The 16725-nt window shown below is 39.8% G+C and overlaps 1 protein-coding gene across 4 annotated transcripts in view; it reads right to left on the bottom strand.

Annotated features, from left to right (window-relative positions):
- MACROH2A1 (macroH2A.1 histone) overlaps window positions 1-16725 on the bottom strand; it is a 99477-nt gene that overhangs the window by 70822 nt on the left and 11930 nt on the right. The gene's annotated exons all lie outside the window — the stretch shown is intronic.

The raw sequence follows: 16725 nt of genomic DNA on the forward strand, positions 1-16725 counted from the left end.
AAAAACCTATACAAAGAAAACTACAAAAAACTGTTAAAAGAAATCACAGAAGACCTAAATAGATGGAAGGGGATACCATGTTCATGGATTGGAAGACTAAATATAGTTAAGATGTCAATCCTACCTAAATTGATTTACAGATTCAATGCAAAACCAATCAAAATCCCAACAACTTATTTTTCAGAAATAGAAAAACCAATAAGCAAATTTATCTGGAAGGGCAGGGTGCCCCGAATTGCTAAAAGTATCTTGAGGGAAAAAAATGAAGCTGGAGGTCCCACGCTGCCGGACTTTAAGGCTTATGAAGCCACAGTTGTCAAAACAGCATGGTATTGGCATAAAGATAGATATATCGACCAATGGAATCGAATAGAGTGCTCAGATATAGACCCTCTCATCTATGGACATTTGATCTTTGATAAGGCAGTCAAGCCAACTCACCTGGGACAGAACAGTCTCTTCAACAAATGGTGCCTAGAGAACTGGATATCCATATGCAAAAGAATGAAACAAGACCCGTATCTCACACCCTATACAAAAGTTAACTCAAAATGGATCAAAGATCTAAACATTAGGTCTAAGACCATAAAACAGTTAGAGGAAAATGTAGGGAGATATCTTATGAAACTTACAATTGGAGGCGGTTTTATGGACCTTAAACCTAAAGCAAGAGCACTGAAGAAAGAAAGAAATAAAGTGTTTAATAAATGCTCAAAATTAAACACTTTTGTGCATCAAAGAACTTCATCAAGAAAGTAGAAAGACAGCTTACACAATGGGAGACAATATTTGGAAACGACATATCAGATAAAGGTCTAGTATCCAGAATTTATAAAGAGATTGTCCAACTCAACAACAAAAAGACAGCCAACCCAATTACAAAATGGAAAAAAGACTTGAATAGACACCTCTCAGAGGAGGAAATACAAATGGCCAAAAGGCACATGAAGAGATGCTCAATGTCCCTGGCCATTAGAGAAATGCAAATCAAAACCATAATGAGATATTATCTCACACCCACCGGAATGGTCATTATCAACAAAACAGAAAATGACAAGTGCTGGAGAGAATGTGGAGAAAGATTCACACTTATCCACTGTTGGTGGGAATGTCAAATGGTGCAACCACTGTGGAAGGCAGTTTGGCGGTTCCTCAAAAAACTGAATATAGAATTGCCATACGACCCAGCAATACCATTGCTAGGTATCTACTCAAAGGACTTAAGGGCAAAGACACAAACGGACATTTGCACAGCAATGTTTATAGCAGCGTTATTTACAATTGCAAAGAGATGGAAACAGCCAAAATCTCCATCAACAGAAGAATGGCTAAACAAACGTGGTATATACATACGATGGAATATTATGCAGCTTTAAGACAGAATAAACTTATGAAGCATGTCATAACATGGATAGACCTAGAGAACATTATGCTGAGTGAGTCTAGCCAAAACCTAAAGGACAAATACTGTATGGTCCCACTGATGTGAACCGACATTCGAGAATAAACTTGGAATATGTCATTGGTAACAGAGACCAACAGGACTTAGAAACAGGGTAAGATAATGGGTAATTGGAGCTGAAGGGGTACAGACTGTGCAACAGTACTAGATACAAAAACTCAAAAATGGACAGCACAATAATACCTAATTGTAAAATAATCATGTTAAAACACTGAATGATGCTGCATCTGAGCTATAGGTTTTTTTTTGTCTGTTTGTTTGTTTGTTTCTTTTTTTTTTACTATTATTATTATTTTTATTTTTTTCTCTATATTAACATTCTATATCTTTTTCTGTTGTTTTGCTAGTTCTTTTCCTAAATCAATGCAAATGTACTAAGAAATGATGATCATGCATCTATGTGATGATGTTAAGAATTACTGATTGCATATGTAGAATGGAATGATTTCTAAATGTTGTGTTAATTTCTTTTTTTTCTTTAATAAATAAATAAAAAAAAAAATCTAGGGTGCATGGGTGGTTCAGTGGTAGAATGCTCACCCTTCATGCAGGAGACTGGGGTTCGATTCCTAGATCATGCACCTAAAAAAAAAAAAGAAAGAAAGAAAATCCCAAAACAAAAAAAAAGCATGACAAAGGTACTCGAGTAATAAACAAATTCAGCAAAGGGACAAGATACAAGATCAACATGCAAAACTTCTTATTAGTAACAAGAAGGTAATCAAGAAAAAAATTCCATTCACAATAACAACAAAAAGAATCAAATATCTAGGAATAAATTTAACCACAGAGCTAAAGGACCTATGCACAGATAACTACAAAACACTGCTAAAAGAAATCAAAGAAGACCTAAATAAATGAAAAGATCTTCCTTGTTCTTCTTTGTAAAAATGTCTGTTCATGTCCCTCGTCCTTTTTTAATTGGGTTGTCTGTTTTTTTATTGTTGCGTTGTATGATATCTTTATGTTTTCTGGATATTAAACCCTTATCAGGTATGTGGTTTCCAAATATGTTCTCCCATTGAGTATGCTGCTTTTTCACCCTTTTGAAAAAATCTTTTGACACACATAAGTATTTAATTTTGAGGAGGTCCCATTTATCCATTTTTTCTTTCATTGTTTGTGCTTGGGATGTAAGGTCTAAGAAACCACTCTCTGTCACTAGATTGTGAGGATGTTTCCCCATATTTTCTTCTAGGAGTTTTATGGTTCTGGGTCTTCTCTTTAGGTCTTTGGTTCATTTTTCTTTTCTTTTTTTTATGGGCAGGCACTGGGAAATGAAGTGGGTCCATTTTGAGTTAACTTTTATATAGAGTGTGAGACAGGGGTCCTCTTTCATTATAAAAAGCACATGAAAAGATGCCCATCTTCACTAGCTATTAAATTGAAACCACAAGTGTCAGAGAGGATGTGGAGAAATAGGAACACTTATTCACTGCTGGTGGGAATGTAAAATGGTACCGCCATTGTGGAAGATGGTTAGGAAGTTCCTCAGGAAGCTAAGTAGGGAACAACTATATGATCTGGAACTCAACACCAACAAGTGTACCACACCAATACTAGGGGTCAGCAATAGTGGTGAATAAGAGGTATGGGATGTTTTGGGTATTCTTTTATATTTTTATTTATTTTAATTTTGGAGTAATGAAAATATACTATACTATACAATCATCTAAAGCGATTGTGGTGATGAATGCACAACTATGTGATAATACTGTCAGCCACTGATTGTATACTTTAGATGGACTGTATGCTATATCAATATATCTCAATAAAATTGCATTTGAAAAAAAAGGTACTACAAGAAAGGAAAATTACAGACCCTCTATCTAGTGAATATAGATACAAAAATCCTCAACAAAATACTTGCAAATTGAATCTAACTGCACCTTAAAAGAAGTATATACCATTATCACTTGCGTTTTATCCCAGGTATGCAGGAGTGGTTCAACACAAGAAAACCACTTGTTTTTAACATCAATCACATTAACAAATCGAAGCAGAAGAACCACATAATCATCTCAATTGAGCAGAAAAAAGGCATTTGACAAAAGCCAGCATCCCTTCTTTATAAAAACAAATAGATAAGAATAGAAGGAATCTTTTCAACAAGATAAAGAGCATACACGAAAAACCCACTGCTAAAATCATACTCACCAATAAGACAATGAAACTTTTCCTTCTAAGATCGTGAACAAGACAAGGATACTCACTGTCACCACTGTCATTCACCATTGTGCTAGAAGTTCTAGCTAAAGCAAATAGGCAAGAAAAAGAAAAGGCATCTAAATTGGAAAGAAAGAAGTAAAACTTTCATTATTTTCAAATGACATAATCCTATATTTATAAAATCCCGAAAAACCATGACAGAGCTACCTGAGCTAATAAACGAATTCAGTAAAGTGGTGGGATGAAAGATAAACATGCAAAAATTCATGAGATTTTTATACATTAGTAATAGTAGTAATTATTATTACTAATTATAAATTAGTAATGTATAATAATTTTATACATTACTAATATTATTATTAGTAGTAATAATACATAGTAATAATAATACATTCAGAGCAATCTGAAGAAAAAAATAAGAAAAAAAATTCCATTTACAACAGCAACTAAAAGAATCAAATTTACCTATAATAACCATAGATGTAAAGGATCTGTATTCATGGATCTAAAGGACCTGTTTTCAGAAAACTACAAACCATTGCAAAAAGAAATCAAAGAAGATCTAAATAAATGGAAGGACATTCCATGTTCATGGATTGGAAGATTAAATATTGTTAAGGTGTCAATTAAACCTAAATTGATTTACAGATTCAAAACAATACCAATTAAAATTCTTACAGCCTACTTTGCAGAATTGGAAAAGCCAATGACCAAATTTATTTGGAAGGGTAAGGGGCCCTAAACAGCCAAAAACCTTCCGAAAAAGAAAAGCAAAGTTGCAGGATTCCCACTATGTGATATTAAAGCATTCTACAAAGCTACAGTGAAAAAAAACAGCATGCTACTGGCATATAGACAGACATATTGACCAATGGAATCAAATTCTGAGAGTTCAGAAATAGACTCTCAAATCTATGGCCAATGATTTTTATCAAGGCTGCCAAGTCCACCCAATTGGGACAAAACAGTCTCTTCAACAAATGGTGCTAGGAGAACTGGATATCTATATCCAAAAGAATGAAAGCGGTCCCCTACCTTATACCATATACAAAAATTAACTCAAAATAGATCAAAGACATAAATAAAAACCAGAACCATAAAACTCCTACAAGAAAATGTAGGGACACATCTCCAAGCTCTTGTGGTAGGAAGTGGTTTCTTTTTTTTTTTTTTTTTATTCACAAATCTTCACACACATACAGTCCATACATGATATACAGTCAGTGGCTCACAATATTATCACATAGTTGTGTGTTCATCACCATAATCATTTTTTAGACCATGTGCATCACTCCAGAAAAAGAGATGAAAAGAAAAAACTCATACACCCCATATCCCTTACCCTTCCCTCTCATTGACTAGTATTTCAATCTACCTAATTCATTTTACCCTTTATCTCCCTGTTCTAGTTTGCTAGCTGCCAGAATGCAATTATACCAGAAATAGAATGGCTTTTAAAAAGGGGAATTTAATAAACTGCTAGTTTACAGTTCTAAGGATGAGAAAATGTCCCAATTAAAACAAGTCTATAGAAATGTCTAATCTAAGGCATCCAGGGAAAGATACCTTGGTTCAAGAAAGCTGATGAAGTTCAGGGTTTCTCTCTCAAGTGAGAAGGTACATGGTGAACACAGTCAGGGTATCTCCCTCAGCTGGAAGGGCACATGGCGAGCACAGCATCATCTGCTAGCTTTCTCTCCTGGCTTCCCATTTCATGCAGCTCCCCAGGAGGCGTTTTCCTTCTTCATCTCCAAAGCACTGGCTAGTGGACTTTCTGCTTCATGGTGCTGCAGCATTCTCTGCTCTCTCTGAATCTCCTTCATTCTCCAAAATGTTTCCTCTTTTATAGGATTTCAGAAACTAATCAAGACCCACCCAAATGGGTGGGGACACATTTCCCCCAATCCAGCTTAACAACCACTCTTGATTGAGTTACATCTCCAGAGAGATGATCTAATTACAGATTCAAGCATACAGTATTGAATAGGGATTATTCTGCCTTTACGAAACAGGATTTAGATTAAAACATGGCTTTTCTAGGGGACATAACATCCTTTCAAACAGCACACACCCCTATTATTTATTTATTTTTTATCCATATTTTTTTACTCCTCTGTTCATACCCTGGATAAAAGGAGCATCAGACACAAGATTTTCACAATCATATGGTCACATTGCAAAAGCTATGTATTTATACAGTCCTCTTCAAGAATCAAGGCTATTGGAACACAGTTCAAGTTTCAGGTAGTTCCCTCCAGCCACTCCAATACACATAAACTAAAAAGGGATATCTATACAACGCATAAGAATAACGTCCAGGATAACCCCTCTGATTGAAATCTTTCAGCCACTGAGACTTTGCCTCATTTCTCTCTTCCCCCTTTTGTCAAGAAGGCTTTCTCAAGCCCATGACACTGGGTCCTGGTGAATTCTGGGAGTCCTAGCCCATGTTGCCAGGGAGATTTACACCCCTGGAAGTCATATCCCACATAGGAGGGAGGGCAGTGTGTTCACCTGCAGAGTTGGCTTACAGAGAGAGGCCACATCTGAGCAACAAAAGAGGTTCTGGGGGTGACTCTTAGGCCTTATTTTAAGTAGGTTTATCCTATCCTTTGCAGGAATAAGTTTCATAGGGGCAAACCCCAAAATCAAGGGCTTAGCCTATTGATTTGGTTGTCCCCACTGCTCATGAGAATATGAGGAATTCTCCAAATGGGGAAGTTGAATATTTCCTCCTTTCTCCCAGGCCCCCAAGGGGACACTGCAAGTATGTTTTTATTCTCTGACCAAATTACTCTGAGCTATATCAGGCATCACACTAACCTGTACAAACCAACACAATCTCATGCCCTATTCAAGATTCCATGTACTGATGGTGTTCAACTAATCTAACCATACAAGTTAAATTAGGTAATGTGCTACCCAAAATATAAATTTTGCACCAAATAAAGATCTTTCCCTTTGGTCTCACACAGAAGTTGAAGTTTTAAAATATCGATGACATCATCCTTTACCCTGTATTCTGATCTACGTCAGTCCTATCCAGATCAGTTTCATTCATATGTTTAGTCAAAATCTGATCCCTTTTACAACTTTTTCAACAGTCCTTATATGGGGTAGTGCTGACTTTCATAACTTCAGAGCTCTAACTCTGAGTCTCAGGTGTCACAAAAATATCCCAAGTTTCTGGGAATGACCACGTTATATACCAACAGCTCAGTATCTCAGAATTTAGAAATAACTGCTAAACTCCTGAATATATTTGACTACTGTAAGAGTTTACAATCTAGAACACTTAACAATAGGCTCCAACCTGATAATTCATGCTCTCAATTTCAGTTCACTGAGTTTTTATTTTATGGTTAGTCCAAATCAGTGAGGCATATTTGTCTTTTTGTTTCTGACATTTCATTCAACATATAGTTCTTAAGGTTCATTCACCCAGTTGCAAGCCTCACAACTTCATTCCTTCTCAGTAGTCCATTGTATGTATACATGACAGTTCCCCCTTCCATTCCTCAGTCATTATACCCTTAGGCCACCTCCATCTATAGTGAATCAAGAACACTGCTGCCAAAAACACCAGTGTGCAAATGTCCATTGTGTCCCCACATTCAGTTCCTCCAGGTATACACTGAGCAATGGTTGTCCCAGGATCATATGGCAATCCCACCCCTAGAGGAGGTGGTTTCTTGACCTTACACCAAAGCACAAGCAATGAAAGGAAAAAACAGATAAATGGGACATCCTCAAAACTGAATAGTCTGTGCATAGACTTTGTCAAGAGGGTGAAAAAAGCAGCATAGTTAATGGGAGAAAATATTTGTAAACCACATATCTGACAAAGGTTTAACATACAGGATATATAAAGATAAACTACAACTCAACAATAAAAAGACAAACAGCCCAATTAAAAAATGGGCAAAGGACATGAACAGACATTTTCACAAAGAGGAAACACAATTGTCTAAAAAGCACATGAAAAGATTTTTAACATCACTAGTTATTAGGGAAACAGAAGTTAAAACTATAACAAGATATCATTTCACACCTACTATAATGGCTACTATTAAAAAAATAGAAAGCTGCAAGTGTTGGAGAGAATTCAGAGAAATAAGAATACTTATTCACTGTTGGTGGGAATGTAGAATGTAACAGCCACTATGTAAGACAGTTTGGTGGGTCTTCAGGAAGCTAAGTAGTGAACTGCTATGTGATTTGGCATTCCCACTATTAGGTATATACTCAGATCTGAAAGCAGGGGCACAAACAGACATTTACACACTGATGTTCACAGCAGTATTACTTTCAATTGGAAAAGATGGAAACAACCCAGGTCTACATCAACTGATGAGAAGATAAACAATGAATATTATGCAATTTGTAAGAAGAAATCAAGTCATGATGTATGTGACTACATGGATGAAACTTAGACATTATGTTGAATGAAATAGGTCAGACACAAAAGGACAAATATTGTATGACTTCATTAATATGAACTAACTAGCAAACTCATGGTGTTAATATCTAGAACATATGTCACCAGAAGATAGAATGAGGGCAGAGGAAGGGAAGCTGATGCTCATTTGTGCAGAATATACAATAAGGTCGATTGTAAATATTTGGAAATATATGGAAGTGATGGGAGCACATTGAGTGTAACTAACAGGGATGATATGTGGGTGCGACTGTGGTTGAATGGAAAAGTTTAGGGTCACGTATGTCACTAGAAGGAAAGCCAGAGGATGAAACATTAGGATTGTATGACATAATGAACCCTCTTCAGGGTAAAAATGCTCTAGAATTGATTGTGTGATAAATGCACTACTCTGTGAATATACTAGAAGACAGTGACTGTACACTTCAGATGGATTGTATGGTATGTGAATTTACCTCAATAAAACTGCTTTAAAAATAAAACAGATGACAAGGTATATTTTTAACAACGATCCCATTTGTTTAAGGTTTTATTGCAGTTTGCAGTTAGACCCAAGGGCTGAGCCTCATTCAGTCTGTAAAGATCAGAGCACTATTAGAAGAATATGGAGGCTCTGGTCACTGACAAGAGACAAGAGAAAGAAGAAATACAGGGGGTGATGGTGCAGGGCTTGGGAAAACAGAAAAGAAGGACTGGGGAATTAAAAACATGCAAATCCAGATGTTTTCATCATTTTATAGATTAGAGCCAAGCAAGAGAGAAAAAAACAATATTTTGGTCACTTTCTTATCCTGTCTGCAGAGACGTGGGAATACGATAGGAAGCTGGGTTTTTAAATAGACCAGAGCTTAAATGTCCAAGTCAACATGCTTCTCAAAGCAATCACCTCAGGAGGATCTATGTTTATTACAAAGATGTGGACATTAAGGGCTGGTGCCAGTGTTTTTCATCTTTCTTAATGTCGAGATATCCTTTGAGAGGGAATTGGATTTTTGCAAACAGACTCAAGTCACTAGAAAATAAGTTGGTAGAATAAGGTGTGTGAGCAGACTATGTTGCAGGGTTGCTGGATAAGGGAAAAGAAAAGTCATCACAAAGGATTTAAGCCTTTTATCTCAGGTGTCAAGTAAAAACTGCTCCAAAGAAATGTTCTTCCAGGGTAGGTTCCACGAAGGCAAAGAATCTTGTCTTGTGTGTCTTGTTGGTTTCCCCAACTCTTTATTTACCATGTATTTACTATAAATGCTTGCTGAATGTTTTAATATCATTCCTCACAGCAATCAGTGACTAGCACGGGGCCTAGAGTGTGGTAGGTCCTCCCCAAGTTAGTACATGAGTGATTCAACACAGCAGAATAGGCATATAGCCTCCCAAAGTGACTCCCTCACTTATAAATATTACTAAAAATTTAAGCACCTTTTATGGGCCAGACTCTGTAGGGAGGAGGGTCACCTTATTTATTAGTCAATCTTTACGTTGCAATGTCACAACACACCAAACCAAAGCTCATTCTTTACAGAGGCTTTTTATTTTGCTTCTTCACTTAATCCACCTCACAATTCCATTTCTAATGAGTTTAACCCACAACAGTGTCCCTACACTGTATCGTGAAAGCTGTCTATAGATATTCCTTTCAAGTATTTTATGATAAAAGCTTGAAAATCACTACATTTCACATCCCCATCCCTTTCTGAGTCATAATGACATCAGCATATCACAGGCTCTGAGAAGTCTTGCAGAAAAGAAAGCTGTTTTACTCAGTGGTTCCCAAACTTAAAAACAAGTTCATTTACTCAGGCACTCATCAAAGTCATTCAAAAAAGGGAATGTGAATTGGGTCATCTGCTAATTTCAGTCACAGAACTCTGTTTTTACTGGAAAGCCTCTTAAATTTCACCAAACACCTAGGTGCTGCTGAACAGTTTGAGCAATGTGAGTGCCTCAGACCCACAATTTAAGACCGTCCCATCAGAAGTGTGTTTGCTCTTTGCCCTTCCTAACCATCCATTTACCCCAATACTGTGAGACTCAGGTACTTTTAACTTTTCCCTTGTTTCTGCCCTGTTCCGTTACTGGTCAGTGTGCTTGTGTTTCCCTAACATTAGAGGGAATTCCACGGGGGCAAAGCCATGTCAAGTTTCTTATTTTATGTCTCCTGCACCCCCCCCCAGCACTCTGCTGCACTATAGTAGGCACAGGAATAGGCTACAAAGAGGTTTTCTGAGCTGAACTAAAATCACTTTCCTTTTAAATATTATTAAAAAGTACCACAGTATTATGGGGGCAAAAATAATGGCTGGGCAGAGGCTGCCCCTGACTGCATGGTTTCCCCAACACTTATTTTTATTTACCATGTATTTACTGTTTACTATGAATGCTTGCTGAATGTTTTAAATGCAATATCATTCCTGACAGCAATCCTGAGAGGCAGGGCTACTACAATTTCCCAGGCTAGAGATCAAGGTCCCAGGGAGGTGGGGGAACAGAGTAAAGTCCAGACAGTCCTGCCACACTGAGAAGAAAAACAGACATCACCACATTTCTCAGGAAAAGTCTCTGGTAAGAGTCCAGCAGGGCTCCAGAACTAGATGCACGGAGGTTTGGAAAAGTTGTGTGGTCACCAGACCCAACCTTGTTCCAGATGCTGCCTTTTCCTTTTAAGTTTGGCAGATAATTGGGCTCAGCATCCAAGAGGAGAAACAGATGCCAGCTTCAAATTTCAGAACAAGACTCAAGGCTACGATCTCCTCCCCTCAACCATTCTAGCCTTGAGTAGACCCTAAAGGAAAGCACTTGCATAACCAACTCTTGAAAACATTCCCTTCATTCCTCACCTGGATCTAGAGAGCATGCAACTGGACTTAGGCTGCTGGCTGCTGCAGGTTTGTCCTCAGCTCCACCTAACATAGGCTTACTTCTCACTAACCTGTAAAATTGCTCAAGAAAGTTTACATGACTGCACCAGGAGCTCAGGACAGAAGTGGCCCTCAACACTAGACAGAAGGGACTGGTAATAGAGCACCATGAGCTGTTGGGGTGATGATGCTTTGGAGAAGTCAGGTGGAAGCTGATAGGTTTTGATTAGCAGAAAGGACAGTATGAGTGGCAATGACAGCTCCCACCGCTGTTCCTAAAAGTGGACAACCCAGTCACCTCTGCAGCCAGAATAGGATTACTGGGAAATCACTTTCTCTCTTGCACTTTATTCCTAATTTTAATAGTTAACATTTGGGCACTTACGTCAGGTACAGATGAGCACTTTACGTACAGTCCCTCATTTCACCCTCATAATTCTATGACACAGATACTGTTATCCCCAAATTATAGACCAAAAAAAAAAACTTGCACCAGAGTGTCAGTGACCTGCCTAAGGCCACAGTTAAGCTAGCAGGTCTGATATCAACATCCAAACTTTTAACCATCCAACTCTACTGCTTCTACCTGATTTGCGATGAACGCGGTGTAAAACAATGGAACTCCAAGTAGTTTCCAGAACTGGTCACCAAGGAAATACCACCTCTTTGCTCCAGCTGGGTATTCCAGTGCAGAGGCCTTTTTAGCAACCTCTAAGCATTCAGACCTTCCCCAACCTTCCCAATAGGGCCTTCTGAAGGCAGAAAACTTGGCCTAGGATGGTGGTTTGCAGCTATGTACCCAAAAACCATGTTCTTAAACTTAATCCATTCATATGGGTGTGAACCCATTGTATGTGGGACCTTTTGATGAGGTTACTTTAGTTAAGGTGTGGCCCAGCTGAATCAGAATGGGTCTTAAATTATTGCTGGAGTCTTGTATAATTAGAGTCAAGATTCAGACAGAAAGGAGCAGTCAGAAGGTGAATATCAATGAAACTGGAAGAGAATGGAGAGGCCAAGAGAGCCCATCAGAGGCTACTATTGCATTGCCATGGGACAGAGGAGCCAAAGGTCAAAGATCAGTGGTAGCCAGCCCCAGAATGCCTGTCTTCTGCCTTGATGATGCCTTGACTTGGACTTTTAGTGTCACACCTGTGAGCAAATAAATTTCCATTGTTTAAGACGAGCCACTGCATAGTATTTGCTTGAGCAGCATAAGCAACTAAAACACCTGGTTATTTCAAATGGGTCCCCATGACCATGCCTGCAATTTACATGCCACCTATAAGAATCTGGGCCAAACAGAGAAGAAATATCCCTTCATAGGACCCTTTAGGTGACAACTAGACAAGCAGGGTAGCTTGTAGTTAACTGGTTAACAAGTCCTTAGAGGCCATGCTCCCAAGCCTGGACTAGCCACCATTTATACATGCCAACTTTGGGAGCCCCTTTGGAAGGTCATAATATCCAAGAGTACAACCATTCAGCAGATGTGTGAGCCTGTGTCAATGCAGGAGCATATGCAAAGAAAACTGTATAAGTAAACACAGTAGGACACAGTAGAGCATGCACACTGGTCACAACCTCATCCACACATAAAGGTTTAAAAAATCCTGTATCACTGAAAGAAAAACCAAGGCTGTCATAGGACGGGGGTGGGGGTGGGGTGGTAGGTTCAGCCAACCAGAGATAAAAATGAGGACCTAGTAAGAAAATCAGTTCTCATTTGGCTTAACCCTTCACAATTACAGACCTCTTTCACACTTTATATCACTTTATCCACACAGTGACCCAAAGGTCTAAAATCTATGTTTTAGAAACAGGACCCCTAAAGTTTAGAGGCATAGGGTAATTTCTCCAAGACTGCATACCCAGTGAGCAATACAGCCAGAGTACAAATCCAGGATGCCCAACTACATTGCCTGTGAGCTTTCCACTCTCTCATTCAGATCCTACTGGATTTGAGAACTTTCTAAAGCCTAGAGTTTATTCCAGCCCAGACTACATCAGGAACCAGGAGCATGGCATCACAGATGGTGGCCTCCAGGCGCACTGTTCCTGAGCCTCGAGCTCTGTGACCCAGAAATCACAGGGGATCCAGGGGCTTAGAGGGGAAGGATGGTCCTCAGGAGCTAGGAGCAAGGGCAAACCTAAGGCAACCTGGTGTGTGGCTATTGGGCTGGGTCTCTGACAAATGTCAGTCCTCCCTAGTTCAGAGCCAGCTCTTCTGTGAAGCCATCCCTGCCTACACAGGCCCCCAGGAATGTCCTCATCCTTGCTCTGAATCCCCTGATGACCTGGCTAGTTCATCCCTTTCATACTTCAGGTCTCATCCTCTAGGAGGCATTTTCTGACACCCACTCACGGGCACTTAGTTTTTCCCATTGCAGCACATGCGATCCTATATTATCACTGTGTCTTTCTTGCCGGTACTGCTCTCTGGACAGGAAGCTCTTAGCAGTGGGTATAGGTATTGTTCTGGGTTGTATCCCCAGTGCCAGGCACATTTTAGCTCTTGGGAGCACCTGCTGGATAGATGATGCTTTCCTTAGATGTCTGCCTTGTCTTAGAACATGCTCTGTGTCACATCTTTGATAAGACTCTAAGCTGCGTGAGACTAGTTGTCCAGCTCCTCCCTCTTTCCTATTCTCCCTCAAGCTCTGGGAAGGAGCTGGTACCCAGTAGGTACAGCAAGCACAGGTGAGAGAATGGCAGAGCCCTTCTCCCAGCTCTCAGCAGGGCTGGTTGACACCATCTCCTTTTCCAGGTCTCAGCTCCTGTCTCCTCTTCAGAGAAGAGTTCCCTGGCCAGCTAAGCCCAAGGTCTCCTTTGGCCTCTTTATGCCTTCCCTGGCACTTACCTCAGTCTAACCACCTGAACTGGATGGTTGTCTCTCTCCCAGAATAGACTTAGTAATCCATGGGGCAGAGACTTTTTCTACCCTGATTATCCCTGTGCTCTCATACAGAAACTAACATAGTGCCCATCATGTACCAGGTGCTCAAGTGTGTAGAATGATTGAAAAAGGGTTTTCAGTGAAACAAAAGCAAATGGAAGAGGAGAAAAAGTACTCAAACCACCCTTCCTTCTCACTCTGTGGCCAAAACCAAAGTTCTGAGTGGGCTGATGACCCAGAACTTTCACTCACCCATGAGCTTCATGTCCACTACCCAAAGGGCTTAAGATGGTCACCTTCCAAGAGCAGTGAGGGAGGTATGCAGTACTGTCCTGAGTGGCAGGGAAAGCAGTGCTTTCACTGGACATGGCCCCAGAGCATCACCCCATCAGGAAACAGGACATGAGGGACCACTGCACTGACTGAACACAGTACTGACCACGCAAGCCAAACACTATGTTGGGGACAAACATTGGGCAATGGTTATGTCAATGACTCAGTGCTGCAGACAAGCAGAGAAAATGGCTCAGATTCAGCTAACTATATCTTTGTGCGAAGGACTTCCTAAAACTTTAAAATACATACATATATATATATTATTCCTTAATATACAGGAGCTGACATAACTGACCTCCCAGTAAGGATTTGCTTCGAGCTACTTTCTGGCTATAATGATGGGCTGCCCTGAACATTCCCAATCCCCTTTGTGATGATCACCATATGCTGCTGATCACTTAGAAGAGGGACAATGAGTGTAGGTACAGAGTCATAGTCTCAGGCCCCCACAAGGACCGACCCTCTGACTTCAACCTCACAAGCATTATGTTCGAATTCAGAACAAGCCAGGCACAGATGTTAACTGTCTGAGGTATGATGCAGCAATGGAAAGCGTCCCCTGCCTCACAACCAAATAAGAGGAAGCTGGCTAGAAAAATGTTGTGCTTGGCTTAATTATAGTGATAGTGTCCCAGGAACAGGGGTATCATGGTATTCAAGAATTAGGAAATATGGGCTGGCTGATTTTGCAAAGCACATTAGGTTTCCCATTATGCTCAAACAAAGCCTCTTTGGCTCTCACAGCAGTATGGAGTTGGTTGAGCAGGGACTATTGTCTCCATCTGATCTGTAAGGAAACAGGGACCCAGAGAGGTCAAGTGGCTTCCTCTAAGTCACACAGCATGTAAACTGCCAGGGAGAACTAGAATATGTTCTGCTTCCTCTCCAGTGACTTCTCCGGTCTCCCTGGCTGACTAAATGCCATATGTGGTTTTCCTGGGTGTGTCATCCAAATTCTGGTTTCTCTGTTTTCCCATCCATAAAGTGAGAAGAACAATGCCCGCCTACAGGGTACCCATTGTGTATGCACCCATGAGAAGGCATGCCACCCATAGGAGTTTCACCAAGCAAAGGGGGCAAGGTCTCAAAATGCCTCATAACTGTAACACAACAATTAATTCCTGTGACCAGACACTTTCAACAAAAACTTTATATACCCTATGCCTGTGTTCACTATGGAGGACTCCTTGGCCTTGCCTTATTGGGAAACATGAAAGAAGAGGAAGCTACCCAGCTCTTCTGCTGCCTGACTGTATGACACTTGAAGAGGCACCTTGTCTACTCCCTTTGCTAGGTGCAGGAGAGATTGCTCCTTCCTGCTGACTATAGACCTACCGTGATTGTGCACTGAGCAATAAGTAGTAAAAGCACTAAAACAGGGAGGGATGTAGTATCTGGGCCATTCTCAATCCCTTACTGGTTGTAGCAACTCCAAGCAAAGCCCTTTGATGCTCTGAGGCCTGGCTTTCGCATCATTAAAAATGGAGGTGGTATTCCTGCCCAGGAATTCCAACTGGCCTCTCAGGATTGCTATGGTGCCACAGATATGATCATATCTGTGACAAGGACCAAGGACTCTTAGAGGGATGGCAGATTCCAGGACTGGGGCATGGAAAGTCCAAGGTGAGACTGAAACAGCTTATTGTGTCAGAAAGCAAGGAAATGTACAGAAACCAACAAAGATATACAAAGGGACATAAGAACGAACTTGAAGGAATTCCCACTGGACAAATGAGAGAAAATTTGTGCATCAAAATGAATAATGACAAGAATGGATAATAACCCACTAAATAAAAAAGTCCCTGAGCCAGCACTGGTACTAAAAGTAAATAAATAAAAAGAGGAGGAAGGCAGAGAGAAAGCTCTTCTTTACAGAATAGTACCAACCAGGAAGGAATGACAGAAATAGAAAGGTCACAATTTTATAACCACCATAGTAATAATGGATTCAGTAAGATGATCATTGGATCCTACAGTCATCAGGTAAAAAGACCTTTGTAGTACAGGATATACAGAAAGCAGGTAGACACCACCTTAACCAAATGACCAAACTGGACTCCCCAATGGCAGGACAAACCAACATCCTGTGTCTCCTGATGTGATGCACAGAGGGACTCAACATGACCTAAGCAATTCTCCTGCCAAAAATCTGATCATGAGAACAACCCAGATTGAGGAATACTGCGTGAAACAACAGGCCTGGACTCTTCGAAATGTCAGTGTCATGAAAGACCAAAAAAAAAAAAAAAAACGGTGGAATTATTCTAGACTAAATAAAACTAAAGAAACCTACAACCAAATGCAGTGTGTGATCCTGGCATGGATTTCAGATCAGGAAACAAAATAAAACAAAATTACAAAGGACATTATTGGGAGTATTGGAGAAATTTACATATGGAATACATATTATATACAGGATACACACACAAATTCTACGCAGGGTATAGAGGTGGGGATAAGAGGATAAAGCAAACATGGCAAAATGTTAACAACTGGTATACCTAGATCGAAGATATATGAGTGTTCATCTTTTAACTTTTCTGTAGGTTTTAAATGTATCAAAATAAAA

Source organism: Tamandua tetradactyla, chromosome 20 (genome assembly GCF_023851605.1).
Source record: "Tamandua tetradactyla isolate mTamTet1 chromosome 20, mTamTet1.pri, whole genome shotgun sequence".
Lineage (NCBI taxonomy): Eukaryota > Metazoa > Chordata > Mammalia > Pilosa > Myrmecophagidae > Tamandua > Tamandua tetradactyla.